This window comes from Felis catus, chromosome B3 (assembly GCF_018350175.1).
Source record: "Felis catus isolate Fca126 chromosome B3, F.catus_Fca126_mat1.0, whole genome shotgun sequence".
In the NCBI taxonomy this organism is placed as follows: Eukaryota; Metazoa; Chordata; class Mammalia; order Carnivora; family Felidae; genus Felis; species Felis catus.
The window spans coordinates 113,782,244-113,802,314 of NC_058373.1; the positions used below are offsets into that span (position 1 = coordinate 113,782,244).

The 20,071-nt window shown below is 38.1% G+C and overlaps 1 protein-coding gene, 1 long non-coding RNA gene and 1 pseudogene across 12 annotated transcripts in view; 2 read left to right on the forward strand and 1 right to left on the reverse strand.

The window, feature by feature from the left end:
• Positions 1–1,853, reverse strand: part of LOC123385916 — a 201,651-nt pseudogene extending 199,798 nt beyond the window's left edge.
• RAD51B (RAD51 paralog B) overlaps positions 1–20,071 on the forward strand; it is a 687,198-nt gene that overhangs the window by 245,902 nt on the left and 421,225 nt on the right. The window lies entirely within an intron of this gene.
• LOC123386121 lies at positions 8,303–19,523 on the forward strand. The gene is made up of 2 exons (XR_006599723.1): positions 8,303–14,422; positions 19,325–19,523. It is a non-coding gene; the product is annotated as an uncharacterized LOC123386121 (long non-coding RNA).

Genomic DNA, 20,071 nt, shown 5'->3' on the forward strand with positions numbered 1-20,071 from the left:
AAGAGTGTTTCCTAAGGTAAAACAGTGGAGTAGCTCCTTGATGTCCATTAGTTTGCAAATAGTTTTTGTTCATCTTAAATAATCAATAGCCCTTGCAGTTAATAATAATAAAAAAGAAGACAGGTTTTCTTGCTCTCATTTTAATGCTGAGATAAAGGTACAATTGAAAGAGATTATGTAACTTTCTCAAGTTCTCATGACAAACAGGCGACAAAGCAAAATTTTCCCACAGAATGTCATTATGGATGAGAGTTATACCCTTATTTAAAATATTATGTCAGTGAGCTGTCAGCTTTATGGAGCCCTCATGCCAGCAGTAACATTACTGAGCCCTATTCTAGGCATACAGCAAAGAGGTCTGAAAACTGGATAGGGCTCCAACATTAATTTATATAGCATTCAAAACAAAATTAATGTCGAGTCAGGCAAGTGGAACTGCAGAATTTAAGAAGGGGAGAAATGAACTGTCTGTGTTCACTTCTTTTTTTTATCCTCTCATTTTCTTTCGTTGATGTTCTTCTCAGATGCCAGAGACCGGTCATGGTTGCCAGATGACTGGGCTCTGCTGGCTCATCCAGAGGCTGTGGCAATGCTTGTTTCCATGAGAGCTGGAAGAAAAGATGCAATGGAAAAAGCACATGCAGTCGTTGGTCGGTAGCTGACTGTGTGATTCTCAGTGCCCTCTGTTCCGCTAAATGTGGACTGAGTCTGATAACTCTTAGAACTGGGGCTTGATGAATACAAGTCACAGAGCATGCAGGCTGAGCGAAAATGTGAGCAGTGGCGGTGCACTTTGGTTAAAGGGCGCATACCCAGGTCTGTAGGGATAATCTGTACAGTTTGGATTTAGTCAACTTGATTACTAAGAGGATCGGATATGCCTGGGGAAAGTCAAAAATGCCTCACTTCTGGAGAGATTGGAACCATTTACATATTTGAGGGATTTATTTTTAAAGGTTAACCTCTTTTTGGATGATGAGACAGTCGATCTTAAATATCACATAATCTGCCATGAAATTTGATGGTAGTCTCTGTTCTTAGAACTGTGGTTCCATCAAAGCCCATTCTTTGGTGTCATTTGCAAGTGTAATAAATAGAATAAGGCACCATGATACTCTAGGATCATATGTAAAGAGTCTATAAAAGTTACTGAAATAATACCTGTGAAGTCAAAGCAAGACACGCCCATATCTGATCTTCATAATGACTATCAGTATTTATGTTGACGCACACTCTATCTCATTCAACGTGGTGTTCCCCCGTGACTTCTCAGGTGCTAGATCTGATGTGAATAACTTGGCTGCATAACTGTAATGGAGATTGAATTCATACATCTATGTCTTTGAGCGATGCAGTTTCTTTGGGCTGATGATAATACTGTTATTTTCCTGTAGTAGCCCCCAGATCATCATTCTTTCTATTAGCTTTTAAATATTCATACTTAGCTTTTAGTTAGCATGGCCTAATTTCTTGACCACTTTCACTACTTTGGTTCTATTGTTGTGCATATAATTTTTCTGGGGCAGCCATTTAACTCTTATGTGTGCCAGAAAGCAACTCACACTGAGCAGTTGCAAAATTCCTTTCCTTCTTTATGGATTATTCTGTATTCAAGTCTTCCAGTCCCAAATCACTGTCAGCAAAGATTAGAAGCAGCAGTCAGGAGTGTTCCACTCCTTTGAACAACTGTATCAAACTCGACCTACCTCTCCACCCCACAAATGGGTTTTACATGTGCCATTCTGGTCAGTATGAGATTGCTGCTGGTCTGAACAAGAGGCTGCACAAGGCCTTTCCTGACAGCAGAGGTGCCTTTTACTTCCCTTGTGCCTCTGCTGCAGCAGCTGCTCCATACCCAGCAGTGAACAGCTTGTTTTCCAATCAAAATGGATTCTTTTGCAACTCGACCTTTTTTGGAAATTAGGTACACTTTCCAACGTATATGTTTTGAGGCCCTGGGGTATTTGAACCATTTCCTAGTCTACTTTCCCAGACATAAAAGATACCATGTGTGAAATGTGTGGAATGAGAATGTCAAGGTGTTTGGGTGGATTCAAATATATTTGCTTATTGCAGTTTCTCTATCAAGGCTTTAAAGGAAGAGAAAGTCTAAAAGCACCTCTTCAGAACTGAAATCATTTATGTCTGCTGGTATAAATAGAACCTTCCAGAGTATAAGCCAATGAGCCACCTCAAATACCACCTTCTTTGTGAAGCCTTCTTCAATGCCTTGTGCAAAGAAAAGTCTTCCCTGCTCTGCTCTTTCAAAGCACTTTCCACTCCCATAAAAGCACTTATCATAAATCTCAATCTGCCTCTGAAATATTTGTTCACTTCTCTCCACATCTACCTCTGAAGTTAAGGTAGAGATTTTGTCTTATTCCTTTTTGCACCCTCTCCCTTGAATGTAGCCATAGATCAAGCACATACCTCAGTCCACCTACTTTCTTCCAATAAGAAGGTCTTTTCACTTCCTCATCTCTGCTAGGATTATTTACACATTATTCCAATGACTTGTTGTTATAGTTGTTTCTACTATTAGATGCAGATTTCTCCATGCAGATTCCATGGAGACATGACTTGCCCTCCATCTGTATTTCCTCAGGGCCTACCATAATTCTGGGACACAGAGAGTATTCATTACATTTCTACTGAATGAATATTGAACTTATACAGGGAACGGTGGCCTTGAGTTGTATGAACAGGAGGAAAAAAGGGGGCCCGTTTTCTAAGGTTAGTTGCACTGCATAATAATAGGAGGCATAAATGACAATTGCACATTACAACACATATACATGCCTTAGTGCTTTTCATCCTTGGAGAACCATAAGTACCAAAGAAGTATTCTGCTTACGTTCATATCATCATGACAGGAAGAATATGTTGCTTTCAACTATTACTTTAACACCTAGAGATGGTGATTTATCATCTGTTACAAGGTTAAATAGAACTGATTGTTGTCCTTTCCTTTGATCTATAATCAGATTTAGATTTGAATTTTTGAGCTTTCATTGTATCTATTGATAGAATTGCCTATTAATTAGTCTGGCTATCCCAGGCATATAAGCTCCTTGAGTATAGGTACGAGGCTGCTTATTCCCAGGTTGCTAGCATAAAGCTTGGAGAGTATGGTAGATGATCAACGAATATCTATTGAACTGAATGTAAAAATGAATGTATGACTCAATTTAAAAAACCTAAACAAATTCTTTATCTTAACTTTAAAGTGAAAATTCTTTTTACTGCTGGTAAATCACTTGGTAGAATCACTGGGACCAAAGACTATTAAGAGAAATGTTGAAACCTTGCAAAAATGGTTTTATTTGCAAGTTAGAATATGGGCCTGGTATTGGTTGTTCCCAGATTCTTCCTTTAGAAGATTAAACATAATTCCATTAGAAGTTTAATCCTATTTGTTTCCCACTCTCTGTTTTAGATTCTTACTCAGAGAAATAAACTTTTAGAAAAGGTAATCTGAGGAAATATAATTAGATCACAAGAGTCAAGTTTTTCAGCAATCAAATTTTCTGTAATTTCCAGATTGAATATGGCAGACGTACAGGTTTCATTAATAAAGGGCTTATAGATCCTGCTCTATATCTCTATTCTCACATGAAATGAACCTGATATTAAATATACAGCTCTTAGTAAGTTATTCCCTTACTCTTTAAAAGAATTTTTTTGATCTAAAAATGTTTATTTATTTTGCGAGAGAAAGAGAGAGTGTGAGCAGGGGAGGGGCAGAGAGAGAATCCCAAGCAGGCTCTACTCTGTCTGCACAGAGCCTGACATGGGGCCCGATCTCATGAACGATGAGATCATGACCTGAGCCGAAATCAAGAGCTGGATGCTTAACCAGCTGAGCCACCCAGGCACCCCTGTTCCCTTACTCATAAAGTGGCATTGAGTAATTTTAATTTAAACCTTCAACTTAGTTTTGGTTACCCTCTAATTTTGAAAATTAGTATGTCATTGAAATTAATTTTTCTTTAATCCCAAAGATAACTTCCTAGAGATGGAAAGGTATCTAATCTTTTCTACTTCTTCTGAGATACTCTATAAACCAGGCCACTTGCAACGTCATTTGCTACTTTATATCTTTTCTTTTATCATCCAGGGCATTAGTCTTGAATCTAGAAGGAGCGCACTATGAATGAGACAGCTACACAATGATTTAGCTGCTGGAGACGTTACAGATCATTCATTTTAAGTTCTTCATTTTACAGATGAGGAAAGAGGCTTTGAGATTTTAGCTGACTTGCTTAAGATTATACAGCTGCTCCATGGTAGAGCCTAAACTGGAATCTCAGTCTTTTGACAGCTTGCCCAAGATTCTTTCTACTATGCCTTATGCATTTTCTTTATCCAGTGAGCCAAGATGCTTACTTCTAGTCTGAAAATGACTATCAGACTTGTATGAATTGAGCATTTTGGGTAGCAACACACAGGCAACATTAAAGGCTTAAGTACATTACATTATTCTTTACTAGAGAGTTAGACATTAGGTACAGTGTAGACACCATAGGGGAACAACAATGAGATGGCTTATTTAGTGAGGGAAGTAAGGCTTTTCCTTAGAGTGTTAAACTAGGAATCAAGTACTGGATCACTGTGGGTATTTACACAATCGTCTTAGAGTATAATGCCAAAGCAAAAAAGATGACTGGAGAACTAGACAGCGTGAATTCCATCCCGAAGAAAGAGTATATCAGTTAGAAAATATGCTGGTAAGCTAATGAAGCATAGACAAGGTCAAATCACAAGGTGAAAGTTGCCTGTGCCTACTTAAGCATCCTGTACTTCAGTAATTCTCAAATTTTAGTGTGCTTCCACTGGAAGGCTTGTTAAAATACAGATTGGTAGGCTCTACCCCTCCAAAGTCTTGTGGCCCAAGAAATTACATTTCTAACAAGTTTTTGGATAATACTGATGCTGGTTGGGGAAATACATTTTGAGAATCACTGGTCTATTGGTATATTTGTTTTCTATTGCTGTATAACAAATTAATGAACTGTTAACAAATTTGGCAGCCTAAAATAACATGTCTATTAGCTCACAGTTCTGTAGGCCAGAAATCCACGACAGCCTGGCTGAGTTCTCTATTTAAACTGAAATGAAGGTGTTGGCTGGCAAAATTCTCATCTGGAGCTCAGGGTCTTTTTTCATTCCTGTTATTGGCAGAATTCATTCCCTTGCAGCTATAGGACTGAAATCCTGTTCTCTTGCTATTAATGCTAGCAAGAGTTGGGGACTGCTCTTAGCTCCTGGAGGTCACCCTCAGGTCCATAGTGACTGCCTTGAAGGGAGAAAACATGGTAGTCTGGCTGACCCAAGTGTTCCTGGTCTATGTGGTAATTGAATTTCTCTTGGAAGATTAGTAGATTAGTATTTTGATTATATACCTCAGCTCCTGTGACCTTGGTTAATGTGGATCTCCTTTTAGTATATGGTCCCAGTCTTGCTGACGTTAATAGATCCAGTTTTGAGATTGATTTGCTGTGATTCAGATTATGGGTGAAGAAAAACTCACCAAAATGAAAACCACTGTTGGGGACAGACTGGCAGCCAGCCTGCCCTCCTAGGCATCATCCCCTCTATTACTTTACAGCAGTACTTGTTCCTCAAACTTCTCCTTATGAGCATATCCCAGATTAACAACCACAATTAGAATTAAAATAGAAAAGTTCCCAGAAATTCAAACAAAATGTCCAATGATTTTTCCTTAGCCAGTATCTCCCCAAACTCTCTTTGTGTGGGAATTGATTCTCTTACTAAAGCCTTGAGATGAGTTTCTGACCTGAAGTGGATAGAAAGGGTGACACAGTGGCAGCTTCAGTTCTCTTCCTGAAGGAATTCCTGTGGTCATCAAGGAGCAGTGCATTGCAGTTACAAATGGTTAAGGGTTAACAAATAAGGCTTTGTGATCTACTGGTCTTCAATAACTGGTCTGTATGCCTGATTGTGTATGTGTGTGTTTTACTTCTATTTACCTAATTTTGTTTCTTCATCCCCTAAGAAAGGTCTGGCTTTGTTTGTTTGAGTATCAATGGCCTGGAAGTCCTTTTATACAAATTTAATTAGATGACTTTTTTTTATATAACCCAAATATCCAAATATAGAATTCTTAAATTCCTTTAATAAAGATTGGTAATCAGGATTATTCTTAGTTCATTCCTTTGTCAGATCAGGATAGTCTCACATCGTCAGAGAATAAAACTCAGTCTCTATTTCAGTTCATTCCTAAAGTCAGTGACAGCCATAATCAGAACACTAGTTATTTTATAGTAAATCTTTGTAGACTAAACTAAAATGAACAACATAAATCCAACACACTGAAATGTTATGTAGATTTTGAAAAGTCAACTATATATTGTAGGGCAGGAAATATTTAATTTTATAGAAGTTAACATGACGAAGACTTCGAATTGTAGTTGCCTACAAACTCAAAACTGGCCCTCATTTTCATACACTGTGATATGGGCTTTGTAGCTGTGTTAACATAAGCACATGCCCGTATTATTTTTATCTCTGTTCTGCTCAGACCACCTTTTGTTTGACTATTCAGAAAGATTTTGATAAATGAAATTACTTAGGAGGGATCAATCAGATTAGAGACTGCAAGTCAAGTCACATGAATTAGTACAGTTCAACAAACTGGAATTACTTAGTCTGAAAAAGAACTTTTGGGGTATGTTTAATTTAGGACCCTCTGCATAAACTAGTGAAACAAATAACATATCTGATTAGAAGAGTATCAGAGCAGCTTAAAGAGTCATCAAGAGAAGGTTGAAGAATCAAGCTTAGGAAGGATAGGGGCCAGAGCAGCTCAAGAGGTTTCAGTAACCCTGGTGGTCATATTCTTCATGGCTTCACTGCCTGAGTGATCATGCTTCAACAACTTCCAGCATTTTTGTCAAGATTTAAGACTAGGGAGTCTGACTTGGACCATATGCTCACTCTTTGGTTAGTGGAAGGTAAGACACCTTGCCTCACAGTCCTGCCAGGCTATGTTCAATAGGGTAAAGGTGATTTTCCCCACAGAATTGGGGTGGTGGTTTTAAAATAGTAGGGGAATGCATGTTGTACAGCCAAAAAGTAGTGGATGTTTACAACGGGTTATGTGATCACGATCTTTTCATCTTTGGAAAAGAGGTGAGACTTGATATGGATGTATGGCAGTGGGTAGAATGCGAAGGGGAGCTTACTGTCTTTCAACTTGAGGAAGAACATTGTAAACAATTAGAGCTGTGAACCAGCTTCATTGTGAGGTTATGGACCTCCCATTTTTATGAGAATTCTTTTGGTTGCATGTGGCAGAAATTTGACTTGCACTAGCTTGGTAAAAAGAGAAAATGATTAGAAAAATACTAGGAGTATTTCATGTGAACAAAGAAAGGATTGACCAGCTAAACTGTGGGAAGGGCAGACATCCCACCGGGCCCCAGAAACAATTAGAACCAGAGACCTAAACGCAGCTGGCCCTATTTCTCTTTCTCTCAACTCCTCTTCTGTATATTGGCTTTATTTTCTCTCTCTGTAGACTCTTTGTCATGTACATGACATGAAACATGTTTGCTAAGAGTGTCTGCTTTTCTTATCTCACAACACTGCAGAGAAACTCTCTTTATCACATTTAGTGAGAAAAATCTTGGGAAAGGCTCTGGTCCAGTTTGGATCAGGTGTCCAACTCTGGACAAATCAACCAAGGCTATGGGTCAGGACACTGTCTGACTCAGGTGCCTTCTCTGAACTAAACTAGGGTATGGGGAAAAGTTGGCTCTTGGTAGAACCACAGTTGAGAAAAGCAGTTCACAGAAAAAGAGGGATGTGTTTGTCAGAGGGGAATGTGGTGGATGGGCAAAACAATTAATGTCCATTACTTTGTCACTATATGTGTTCAAAGGTTAGATTAGTCAGAGATATTACAGAAAGGATTTTCATGTTGGTGGGAATTTCAACTGGAAGACCCCTAAGTTCTTCCCAACTTGGAGATGCAAAGATTCTACCTGCTTTCTAGGTAAGGCAGTCACATACTGGTTTTCAGTTATATTTGACATTTTCTTTTTCCTGTGTATTTCAACTCACGGATTACTCCGGTTGGAAACCAGGGGATATTTACACACATATATTTTTGAGTTTGAGAAAGGAAGAAAATATTTTTTTATTTAAAAGTCAATGTCCAGGGGCATCTGGTTGGCTTGGTGGGTTAAGCGTCCAACTCTTGATATCAGCTCAGGTCATGATCTGCATTGACAGCATGGAGCCTGCTTGGGATTTTCTCTCTCCCTCTCTCTCTGCCCCTCCCCTGCTCATGCTCCTTCCCCACTCCCCTCTCAAAAAATAAATAAAGTTAAAAAAAAAATGTCCACTGTGGGAGAAGTCATACATACTTTAAAAAAAAAAAAAAGGAACTAAGGACTTAAAATCACATAGATTACCTTCAAAAGGATAGAACACTCAAATCTGAATGATTTGTTTTAAGAGGATTAAAAAAAACTTTTAGTTTGAAATAATTATAGATTCACAGGAAGGTACAAAGAAATGTCTAGGGAGTATTATTCAAATTATTCAGCATAATTTCCTTAAGGTTCATCCAAGTTGTTGTGTGGATATAGAATTCATTCCTTTTTAATGCTGAGTATTATTCTGTGGTATGGATGTACCTACCATACCCTTTTAAGGATATTTGGTGGTTTCCAGTTTGGCGCTATTATGAAAAAGCTGCTGTGACATTCCTGTACAAGTTTCTAAATGAAAATAAGTTTTCATTTCTCTCGTATATGTGCCTAAGAGTGCAATTCTGGCTTGTGTGATGGATTATTTTTGGTTTTAAAAGGTACTGTCAAACTGTTTTCAGAGTGGCTATTCCATTGTACATTTCCACCAGTAGTGTATGAGTAATCTAATTTTTGCATTCTCTAGTATTTGGTGTTACACAAATTTTCATTTTAGCCTTTTTGATAGCTGTGTAGTGATATTTCATTTTTATTTTAATTTACATTTCTCTAATGGCTAATGATATCGAACATCTTTTGATGTGCTTGCTTGCTGTCTGTGTGTCTCCTTTGGTGAAGTGTCCATGCATATCTTTGTGTTCATTTTCTAATTGGATTTTTCATTTTTTTAATGTTGAGTTTTGAGAGTTCTCTTCATAGCCTAGATATGAATCCATTGTTGGGTATGTGGTTTACAAATATTTTCTCCCAGATTGTCAATTGGTTTTTTAAATCTGCAAAAAACAAACAAACAAAAAACCATGTTTTTTTGCAGAGCACAAGTTTGAAATTGTGATGAAGATGATTCTCTTTTTATATATTTATGATTGATCTAAAGAATTTTAAATTGCCAAATTACCTCTTCCTCCTCAGCTCAGACTTGGTTACATTTAAGATGAATAAAATCATGCAGTATGCAGTGTTCAAGAATAGTGGAATGCCTGTGTGTTTGGCTCTATTCTAGTACCAATTCTCCTCTTCAGCAGTGTTTTAATTAATGAAGAAAAATTCAGCTCTTTTAAGGAGGTAGCTTCATTCTGAGATTCAGCAAGATTTCATTACAGGTTCTACTTGTACCATGGACTCTTGCAGATAAAGATACCTTACAACACTAATATTACTAACATTTTCCTCTCTGCACAATCCTGCACATCCCAGAAAGTGCAGGAACATTCCATGTTGCTTTGTTTATACACATTTAGCCTTTTGCTTCTCCTTTGGCAGTCCATTTGTTCATTGCACAAATACTGCACACCTACCAGTGTAACAGGATTGTGCTAATAAGTTCAGGATTATAATGGGGACAGGATAGGCATAGGTGCTGGCTTCATGGAGTTTACATTTTCATTCTTGTCTTATCATTATAGACTTATGCTGCCTGTGAATGTTTCACTGATTCAATTAAATATCCTCATTTCCTATCTCCTGTTAAAGAATCTTTCTCATTCGTCCAAAATGCAGCATGTCCAAATCTCAGTGAATGGTTTTAATGCTTTGGGAGTGGCTGCATTCCATTAAAATGAAAACCAAGCCAAACAAGTAATACTTACAAGCATGCACATGAGAATATGTTATGAGGAGGAAAATCCTCATATTTAGCTACTTTCTTGCCAACTGGGGAAATTTTTGGCAGAGCCGTAAGTTACCTTAAGAGTGATTGAGTCTTCTAAATATGAGATCTCAAAGGCTTCCATTCACCTTATTCTATAGAATGAAGCCCAGCCATTTGAATTAACTAGTTAATCAAACACCATATGCATAGTCCATGTTTTTCAAAATATTGGTCTTATATTATTTATAAAAACTGATTCCATGTTGGTTTTATGGTATAAATTAGGCACTTTCCCTATCTGTAAATTGGCTGAACTATTTGTAGTCTGGCTGAAATGTAACTTGCCCAAACATACGGAAAATTCTAAAATACAATCTAAACTATGTTAGTTAGAAATCAAAGTTAGTTAAGAAACATCCTGAGGTGAAAATTTAATTTTGAGTTAAATTCTTTGTTATCTAATAGCCTTTAAATTTTTGTTGTTGTTGTGAATAGGTTTGCGTGTGATAGTTTGCAGACAGGTCAGCCAGATTTCTAAAAGTTTATAATGTAACAAACACATACTATTTTCTCTGTACTGGGCATGTCTTATGTTCTTCACAAATATTAACTAACTTGTCATAATAAACCTAAAAAATAGATAATATTATTAGCCTCATTGTATATAGATGGTAGAACTGAGGCACAGAATGGCTATTATACCCCAAAGCCCCAAAGTTAGTTGATAAGTAGCAGAGCCAGGCAGGATTCAAAAATCAGTCTATCTGGCTCTTTGAGGCTATGCTCTTAACCACTACACAATGGTCCCATATTGTGGTTAATCAAGTGCTTTTCCACAAAACACTACAAAGACATTGAACTGAGATCTTCCCATAATTGAGAAAGCAGCATGGAAAAGGAAATAATATATGGAAGTTTTTGGTAGGAGGAAAATTGGACCTTGAGTCAGAAGATTTGAGTTCTGGCATTGCCAGTATAAGCTTGGTAACTTTGGGGAGGTAACTATATTTCCTATTGCTACTATCAGAAATTACCACAAATTTAGTGGCATAAAACACCAATTTATTCTCTTACATTTTTGGAGGTGAGAAGTTTAAAGTCTAGGTGTTGGCAGGGCTGCCTTCTGGAAGCTTCAGGGGAGAATCCGTTTCTTTGCCTTTTCCACCTTCTGGAGGTCGCCTGCATTCATTGGCTCATTGTCCCTTCTAGCACCTTCAAAGTACATCACTCTAATCACTGGTTCCTTTGTTACATCTTCTTTTCCTTTCTTTTATCCTTGGTGCTCTTTTATAAGGTCCTTGTAACTACAGTGGGCTCACCAGATAATTCAAGATAGTTTCCCCATCTCAAAATCCTTAATTTAAACACATATGCAAAATCCCTTTTGCCATGTAAGATAACATATGCATAGGTCCTAAGGATTAGGACATGGGCATCTCTGGAGGGCCACCGTTCTGTCTACCACAGTTACTTTATTTCTGTGGACCTTATCTAATCCACTGATAGTGCTATCTATCAGAAATAGAGGTTTCACTGTTGAAATTTTTTTTGCAAATGTAAAATATTTTTCATATTTTTCATATTGCATTTTTTTCATATTTTCATATTGCATTATTTCATATTTTTCATATTTCATTTTAAACTAAGAGTTTTCAGTTGAAAAAGTGATATGGTAAAAAGTTTCTTTCTCCCTTTGTTATTTTTAAGATGTTCAGATCTATGAGAGGCTACATTGTTGTAGCCAAATTTGAGACCTACAGTCCTTGCAGATTTTTAGCAATACATTGAATGACTAGAACCTTTTTATTGAAGAGCAATACTAAAATATAAATAAAGCTCTGGATGTAAGTTAGGTTGCATCTGGATGTAAGTTACAAAAACTTCAAGAACTTCAAATGACTTAAACAGTAAGGACATTTGTTATCTGGTTATTTCACATAATGAGGATACTAAGTCGGTAACAGTTTAATACTAGCTTAGTGATTTCATTAAGAACTCATATTCCTTTCATTGCTCTCCTGTGCCATCTTTGCTCTTAGACTGGCTCCCTCAGGTTCACAAGAGGGCTGCAGTATTTCCATCATATTCTAAACCAATATTATGGAAAGACAGAAGAAAGACCATCTCTTGTGAGGCTTTGTTTTTTAGGAATAAGGAAACCTTTCCCAAAAGCCATTTGACAGACTTCCTGGTTTTATTGACAGAATTCTGTTACATGCCCATTTAAAAATCAGTTGAAGGCAAAGTGAGTCGGATAACCTACCATGTTTAACTAGATCCCATAGTGTCCAATAGGACTTTCTTTAGTGATGGAAAAGTTCTGTATCTGTGCTTCCAATACAGTAGCTGTTAGCCACATGTGGCAATTCTTGAGCACTTGAAATGTGCCTAGTGCAATTACAGAGCTGAGTTTTTGGAATTAATTTAAATTTAAATGATCATATATGGCCAGTGGATACCACATTTGGCCACATACAACCAGATCAGTCATTTGAGCACAATGGATGCTAGGTAGTTGACTAACTACCGCGTTCATTACATCTTTAATAAAATATCTTTTATAAAACAGTGAACAGGTGATGTATTTGTCTTTGGAACCTCAATTCAATTACTGACCCACTTGGGAGGTTCTTTTGGAGTCCAACAAACCAAATACATAAAACCAGTACACATGCTTACAAGGGCTAACGGTGGCAGAATATTCTAGTTGAAGGGGTAAGGTGGGAAATCATGATATGCTATCATGTGCCAGCATATGCTATGGTTCAACTTATAATGGAGGTTTGGGCTAGGAACTCTAATGGAGAGAAACAGTCTGCTCTTCTCCATTAGGAAGCTGGTGTGTTACGCAATGTTGTAAATAGGGAATGGCAACCCTTATTAATAGAAAATGCCTGCCAAAAACTGCCTGTCTTGGAGATTGTACAGCTAGGGAAGTACATAGATGGTATCTGGGAGGATCCATCCATTTAATAAATATTTATAAACCACATGCTCTGTGCCAGGTACTGTTCTAGGTACTGAAAAGATAGTAAACAAGACTAAGCCCTGTCCTCATAGAACTTTGTTGTTACAAAGAAATAAGTAATATATTTCAAATTGTGATAAACCTTGAGAAGAAAATAGGGCAAGAGAACAGGATAGAGTGAATGAAGTAAATTTTAACAAATGCCTGGATCTGTGACTTTCTTGTCAAAAGCTCAGGGTTTTGAGTTTTTTCTGCTGGGAGAGGACATTTGGTTTATAGGCTTACTTAGTTCACAGAAAAAAAAAAAAAAAAGGACTGTGTTTGGATTAGCTAATTGCCAAAAGAAAGAAAATTTAAACCAGTTCCTGAGAAGTTAGTATATTTCTCTGCTGTTTTAAAATTAAATTATGGTGAACCTTGCATGGCCCAATATTAGTATGAAATTTATTTCTAGCTTGATTCATGTTCCTCTGTATTCGTTGCCTTATCTGAAGAACTTTGGCTATCTTAAGTAAACTTCTGGGCTCCAGTTTTCTTAATCATCCAATGGAATTATTAATAATAATTGCCAATCATGGGTTCTGGAAAGATTGGTGTTATCAAAATAATTATAAAATGTTTTATATAAATTTGTAGGCCAAAAGAGAGAGGAAGCATTTCTTATTAAAATTGAGCAAGTGATTTAGCCTCTCTGGGTCTTAGTTTTTCCAATGCTAAAACAAAGTATTTGCAGTATTGCCAGGAATGTTAGAAAACAGATCCTCTCAGTGCTGGTTCAAATAGAAACTGGTACAACCTTTCTGGTGAGCTAAGTGGCAGAATAGTTACAGGTTCTTTAAAATGTGCATACCCTTTTGCCCCAAGGAACAAAATTGAATAGGTGTTTAAGTGTGTATGTTTAAGGATATTTATCACACTATTGTTTATAATGTCTAGAGATAGTAAACAAATGTTGAACGCTAGGAATTTTGGTGCATTCCATGTGGAATTCTATGCAGCTACTAAAGATGATGATAGTATCAATAGATATTAATAGAATTGGAAAGAAAGTCACAGTGTCCTACATTTGTGGTCATCTGTGATTTTGTGGTCATCTGTGATGTGTGGTCATCTGAGTCGATTTTGAATCTACTCAGTAATTACTGAGTACTACACATTATACTAATAGGCTTTGTTCAGATATTATCTCCCTGAAGTTTCATATGAACCCAAGTAAGAATAATCTGGGACCTCCTTTTGCAGATGAAGGAACCAAGGATCAGAAGACTAAAGTAACTTGTCCAAATCCTTCAATTCAGAGGCAGCAGAGTCAGAATTTATACCTAGCCAATTGACTTCAGCTACCACAGTCTGAAACCGTGGGTTAGACTGCCTCTGTGAACTCTCTACATGGGCTGACCATCACAGGTATAGCGTGAAAACTTCTTCACACCCTTTCCTGTCACTGCACTCCTACTTGAGAGTCCTTTGGCCTGGGTATGTGGCAGAGGAAGGGGTGACTCACCCTTTAATACAGAAGTCAGCAGACTCCAGCCCATGGGCCAAAGCCGGCCTGCTGCCTGTTTTTGTCAGTCAAGTGTTACTGTAACGCAGCCATCCTTACGCATTTAGGTCTTGCCTATTGCTGCTTTTACACAGCAAGGCAGAAATGAATAGTTTTAATAGAGACCATATGGCTCACAAAGCCTAAAATTTGTGTTATCTTGTCCTTTACAGAAAAAGTTTGCTAACCCCTGCCTTAATATATTAGAAATCTGGAAGGATGTGTGCCTTATTACAGTGACCACTTTTCTTTCCTTAAAGAGGCGAATTTTTAAAACAAACCAGTGTTAGGGTTATTGTCCTCCAGCAGTACAGGCCACAGGCATACAGGCAGTTGCTGAAGGGTTTTCTGAGGAGGTGAACAAGAGCAGTCTATTTCAGGACTACTGAAGGCCCTCTGTGCTTGGCTGACTGGCAGTCTCTGGGCCTTCCTTGCCTTGAAACTCTGCCTGTTGCTGCTCCTCGGAGATGGAATGTGTATTCACAAGCGAGGCACTCCATTAGTCATGGTGCATTTCCTGGGCCCTGGAGACATGGGCATGACATCACCAATGGCCAATGAGAAAGGATCCTCTGTAGCGGGAGCCCTGAAACCTCTTTGGAGGACTATAGGCTGTGTGTTCTGTTCCTAGCCCTCAGGGTACGATTTGAGACTGCCTTCCTCATCCAGCCATATTCCGGGCACAAAAGTCTAGCTTCCAGACCCAAGAGGCCAGGATAAGCTTGAAAATCTGCAGAGCTGGAGGCAGATTCCCATTTAGTATTTTTTTCCAGGGCTCAGGTTTTTATTCCCACAGAGTTTTCCACTCCTAATGACGTTGTTACTTTATGTGGTGAAGGGTGGGTGGTGAAAGATGAAGTCTGCATTAGATAAAAGACACTTGGCAGTTAAAATTTCTGGATAAGTATAGGTTGGTAGCATAACAAAATCAGAAGCATATTTTGCTGTTTTGTTACATTGCTTTTGTGTGTAGTTTAACATAATAAAACAACATCTTTTAACAGCAAAAGCTCCTAGCAAAATTAGTGTGGCTTAGAATAGGGGCAATTACCAAAGGAACTTTACTGAGGGGATTAGTAACTCATTAAATCTTTTATCTTCAAGAAGAAAAGAATTTTTTTTTCTTAAGATTGAAGTACTTTGGATAAACCACTCCCCCCTCCCCTGCTTCCTAATTTATATATTTATTTATTTATGAAAATGATTTGTGAAAGTTAGTTTCAGATAACTTTGTTAATTCAGTGTACCAGAAATTTTATTGAGATCTTGTTTTATAATTGGTAGTAACTGCTCAATTTTTTGCTATCAACCCATAATTGTAAAACTCCCCCTTTAAAAATTATTCAGGGAAACAGAGGCTCAGGATTTAATGTGAGATTATACTGGACAGGCTTTTGTAGTTTAATTCAGGAATTGAACTCAAGAGCTGTGTTTTCCAGTCTTCATAGGCAATCTATGGTTGAATGTGAACGATTCCTTTCGTACTTTTTCATGTTTGAATCTTTTTTGATGAAGTCTAAGAGAAATTGGGAAACAGCCATTTTTGTTAGTATATTATCCGTGGCTATCATAAACTGCAGATGATACCACTCCTATGGTTTTTAAAAAAGATTCCTTGTAATTTCTTCAAGATGAAGATAATTATTTTTTTATCATTATAGAGGCTTTTTTTACTTTGAAAATCACTGGAAAGCACATGAATTTATTCCTGTTTCCAAAGAATAAATATATCAGTAATTACAAGAATTTCCTCTAGAACTGTGTAATCTACTGTAAAAAAGGATACTTTTTAGCACTTCCAAGATCCTCACTCAAAGTTATCTATGCAGTTCAGAAAATTAAAATTTCAAAACATTTTTTTAGCTTTAATAGATGAGGAAACTAAGCTACAGAAAGATGACATCTCCAGCCTTATGCTGTGCATAGAACCAGATATTGGAAGCATAAATCATTCTTGTCAAAATCTTTAAGAGGACATTTCTCTGCACCTTTACGTAAAGTTGTTCTTGTTTTCCTTTGATAGCTTCGTACTTTGCCTCATTAACAACAGTGCTTGTTTTTTACAATCATTTGATTGGGACAGGAGAGCAGGTTAGTCTAGCCTAGGCAGAACTGGACAGGGGTCAGTTATCTAACAGGTGAAGGTGTGGGGTTGGGGCTCCATGTGCTCTCCTGCCTCACTCCTGCAAAAGGACTTCATTCTCCTTCATGTCATCTCCCAGTTTCTACCACTTGAACTAATATTTGCCACCTCCCAGAGGATTATCATGAATACTCATGAGTTTAATGTTGATAAAGTGCTTGTAGCCTTTTGGAAGCGAGGTCTTAAAAAATAAAAGAAAAGGGGCGCCTGGGTGGCTCAGTTGGTTAGGCGTCCGACTTCGGCCCAGGTCATGATCTCGCAGTTCGTGAGTTCAAGCCCTGTGCTGACAGCTCAGAGCCTGGAGCCTGCTTCAGATTCTGTGTCTCCCTCTCTCTCTGCCCCTGCCTAGCTCATGCCGCTCTCTCTCTGTGTCAAAAATAAATAAACTTAAAAAAAATTTTTTTAAATAAAAAAATAAAATAAATTTTTAAAAATTTTAAGAAAAAGGTCTTTTGTAAGCACATGGTTAGTATTGGTCCCACTACCAGTGACAGATTTCTTGACTGGTCAGTAGGCACTCTTGGATGAGATGAACCATATCTCTATTGTGGTGAGGACAGATTCTGGAGTGAGTCCACTGCTGCCTCGAAAGTTTATGTCTGGTTTGATGGGGCACCTGGGTGGCGCAGTCGGTTAAGCGTCCGACTTCAGCCAGGTCACGATCTCGCGGTCCGTGAGTTCGAGCCCTGCGTCGGGCTCTGGGCTGATGGCTCGGAGCCTGGAGCCTGTTTCCGATTCTGTGTCTCCCTCTCTCTCTGCCCCTCCCCCGTTCATGCTCTGTCTCTCTCTGTCCCAAAAATAAATAAACGTTGAAAGTATATGTCTGGTTTGAAATGTTGAAGGCCAGGTGATCCTTACAGCAGCTACACAGGAACATCTCCTCATTGCTGCTGTTTCCTGCTAATTGGGTGTGGGGGGGGCACAGCAGATGCCTCCCTCAAAACCCTCTCCCAGTGTTTGGCATGCCATGCTGATCATCTTGGTAAACCCAGAAGAAAACTCCCGAAAGGCTAGAAAGGCTAGTCCAGAATGTGACAGCTGGAGGTCATGACAGATAATCAGATTGGTTTATGAAATGTTAAGGATGAGTCATGTCACTCCTAAACGGATCGGCATCAATTTATTACACAAAACCAAACACTGAAGGAAGAAAAGCCTTTAGTCTCATTAAGGAACCCAGACAAAAATCCCACTTAATCCATCGTGCTTTTCCTTTTCCTCCAACTCAGCTGGTGTGCAGGTGTAGGGCAGCTTGGCAGAAGCTGTGAACATTTGGAAAAAGGAGTCATTACTGAAAGTCACTGACACACACTTCCCTTGGAATGCTGCTGATGTCATGGAAAACAGGGACCTTAGCAATAACCCCTAACAACCAGAGCTACAGTAAATAGTAAATGTTACCTCCACCAAGGCATTGGTTTTTAAAGAGTTTTAACAGGCCAGGGCTTGCCAGCCACAACTCATAAAAATGTTCTTATAATTTTACCCTACTCTCTAAAAGCACTGGATAACTGCTGAAGTTTCTCTGCCACTTGAGGACGCAAAGCCAAATTTGTGTCAGTTTCAAGGTTCACTAATCAAAATTTACAGCACTTCTTTTCCAGTCCTCTTCATCCCCCCTGCCATGCTCATGGAGTTTGGCCTGGTAAATTTAATACTTTTTCAAAGAAGTCTCTTGTCTTACTGAGTTGCCTGAATTTCTGGTTATGGGGTGAATCTATGTGCTAGGTTTTGCCCAGTGTTTTATTAGCCTAGTGGTTAACCTAGTCTGGTTAATTTGTAGCCCTTAATCTATAGGTTATATTCCAACCAATTTGAAGCAGTTGGGCAAGAGTGACATCCTATAGTTCAAACTCTGAACGAGGTGCATGGCAAAAGAACAAACGGCACATGCTGTCATACAGAACTGTCCAGAATGGTTACTGTCAACAGTATAAGAAAGCAAAAGAAGACACAGAACCAAGAGATCATAAGGAATTTTCTCCCTCAATTGGCTGTCTTTTAGGAGAAGAGGCTGGTGGGATATTACCATGTAACAAACGCAGCATGGCTTCTTTTAGACCTGTCCACACAGTGGGAAGAAGCAGAATGCTTGTATTCCTTTTGCGAGGCATTGTCAGGGTGACTATATAATTATCATCCAAACTAGAATACTTTTGAGAGTGAAGGCTTGTACTAATGATTACTCTGGAGCAATAGAACTAGACTGGGACTGCCTCAGGCAAAGGGGGCACATGGTCCCCTCATCATTGTGCCAATGCACACGCAGCCCAAGCCTTTTGAGGAGGCAATCTTGACAATGCCAGAGAAAGAAGACTCGTCATGCAGTGTGGACTGTCTCACAAGAAAACAAGTCTAGTCTTAGAATTAGTAGGCTAAGTAATGAACTCTGTCACTGTAAGATGTCCCTAAGTTAAAACCTCAAGTAAAGTAAGCTTGAATTCACTCTTAATTTACCCAGTTTTGAACAGTTTTGAACATACTTTTTATTACTATTGACTAGTGGCTCTTAGAATGAAGTCTGAGATCCCAGGAGATCTTTCAAGGAATCTGTGGGGTCAACTGTTTTCATCATAATATTAACACATTATATTTACCTTTTTCATTCTCATTTTCTCACAAGCATACAGTGGAGTTGTCTAGAGGGCCTCTAAAGTATGATATTTTAACAACTTGAATGAAGAACCAGATATCAGACTCCAGCTGTCATCTACGAAGCCAGACATTAAAGGGATTTGTAAGAATGTACAATGCCATTCTTCTCACCAAATTATATTGTTTTAGAAAATAGTTATTCTTCATTAAATCATTATTTATGCTAAGATGTCATGGGCTTATTAGTGTTATTTTTAAATGAATTAACAAATAAATGCTTTAAAAATTCATCAGTTTTCATTTCTAAGATGGTAAACATATCCCCTATAAATAAAAACTGTGAATCTTTAATGGTATTTAAGAGTGTGAATGGGTCCCAAGAGCAAAAAGGTTTTAGAAATGCTGCCCTAGACCTTTCTCATTCCTTGGAAGGAACATGCAGATACAGTGAGATGATAAATTTCCTGATGAGAGACACCAGTTTATTCATTGTTGCATCTACTACAACACCTAGCAAGATGCCTTGCATGTTGTTAGTGCTCTGTGTAAACATGAAGACAAAGTTCCCAGAACTCTGAAATTTACCAGATTCTCTTATATCTGGGTGTTACATTAACATTATTGTTTGGTTTGTTTTAAGTCTTTGTCTTTTGCTATGTAATGTGTTCTAGTACTCTTTATTAAATAATCTTATTTTGACACAATTATGATGCCATTTTTCATTACCCAGCATCTTGTTTCTGTAGCGTACAACTTTTAGATCTTATTCATCAGC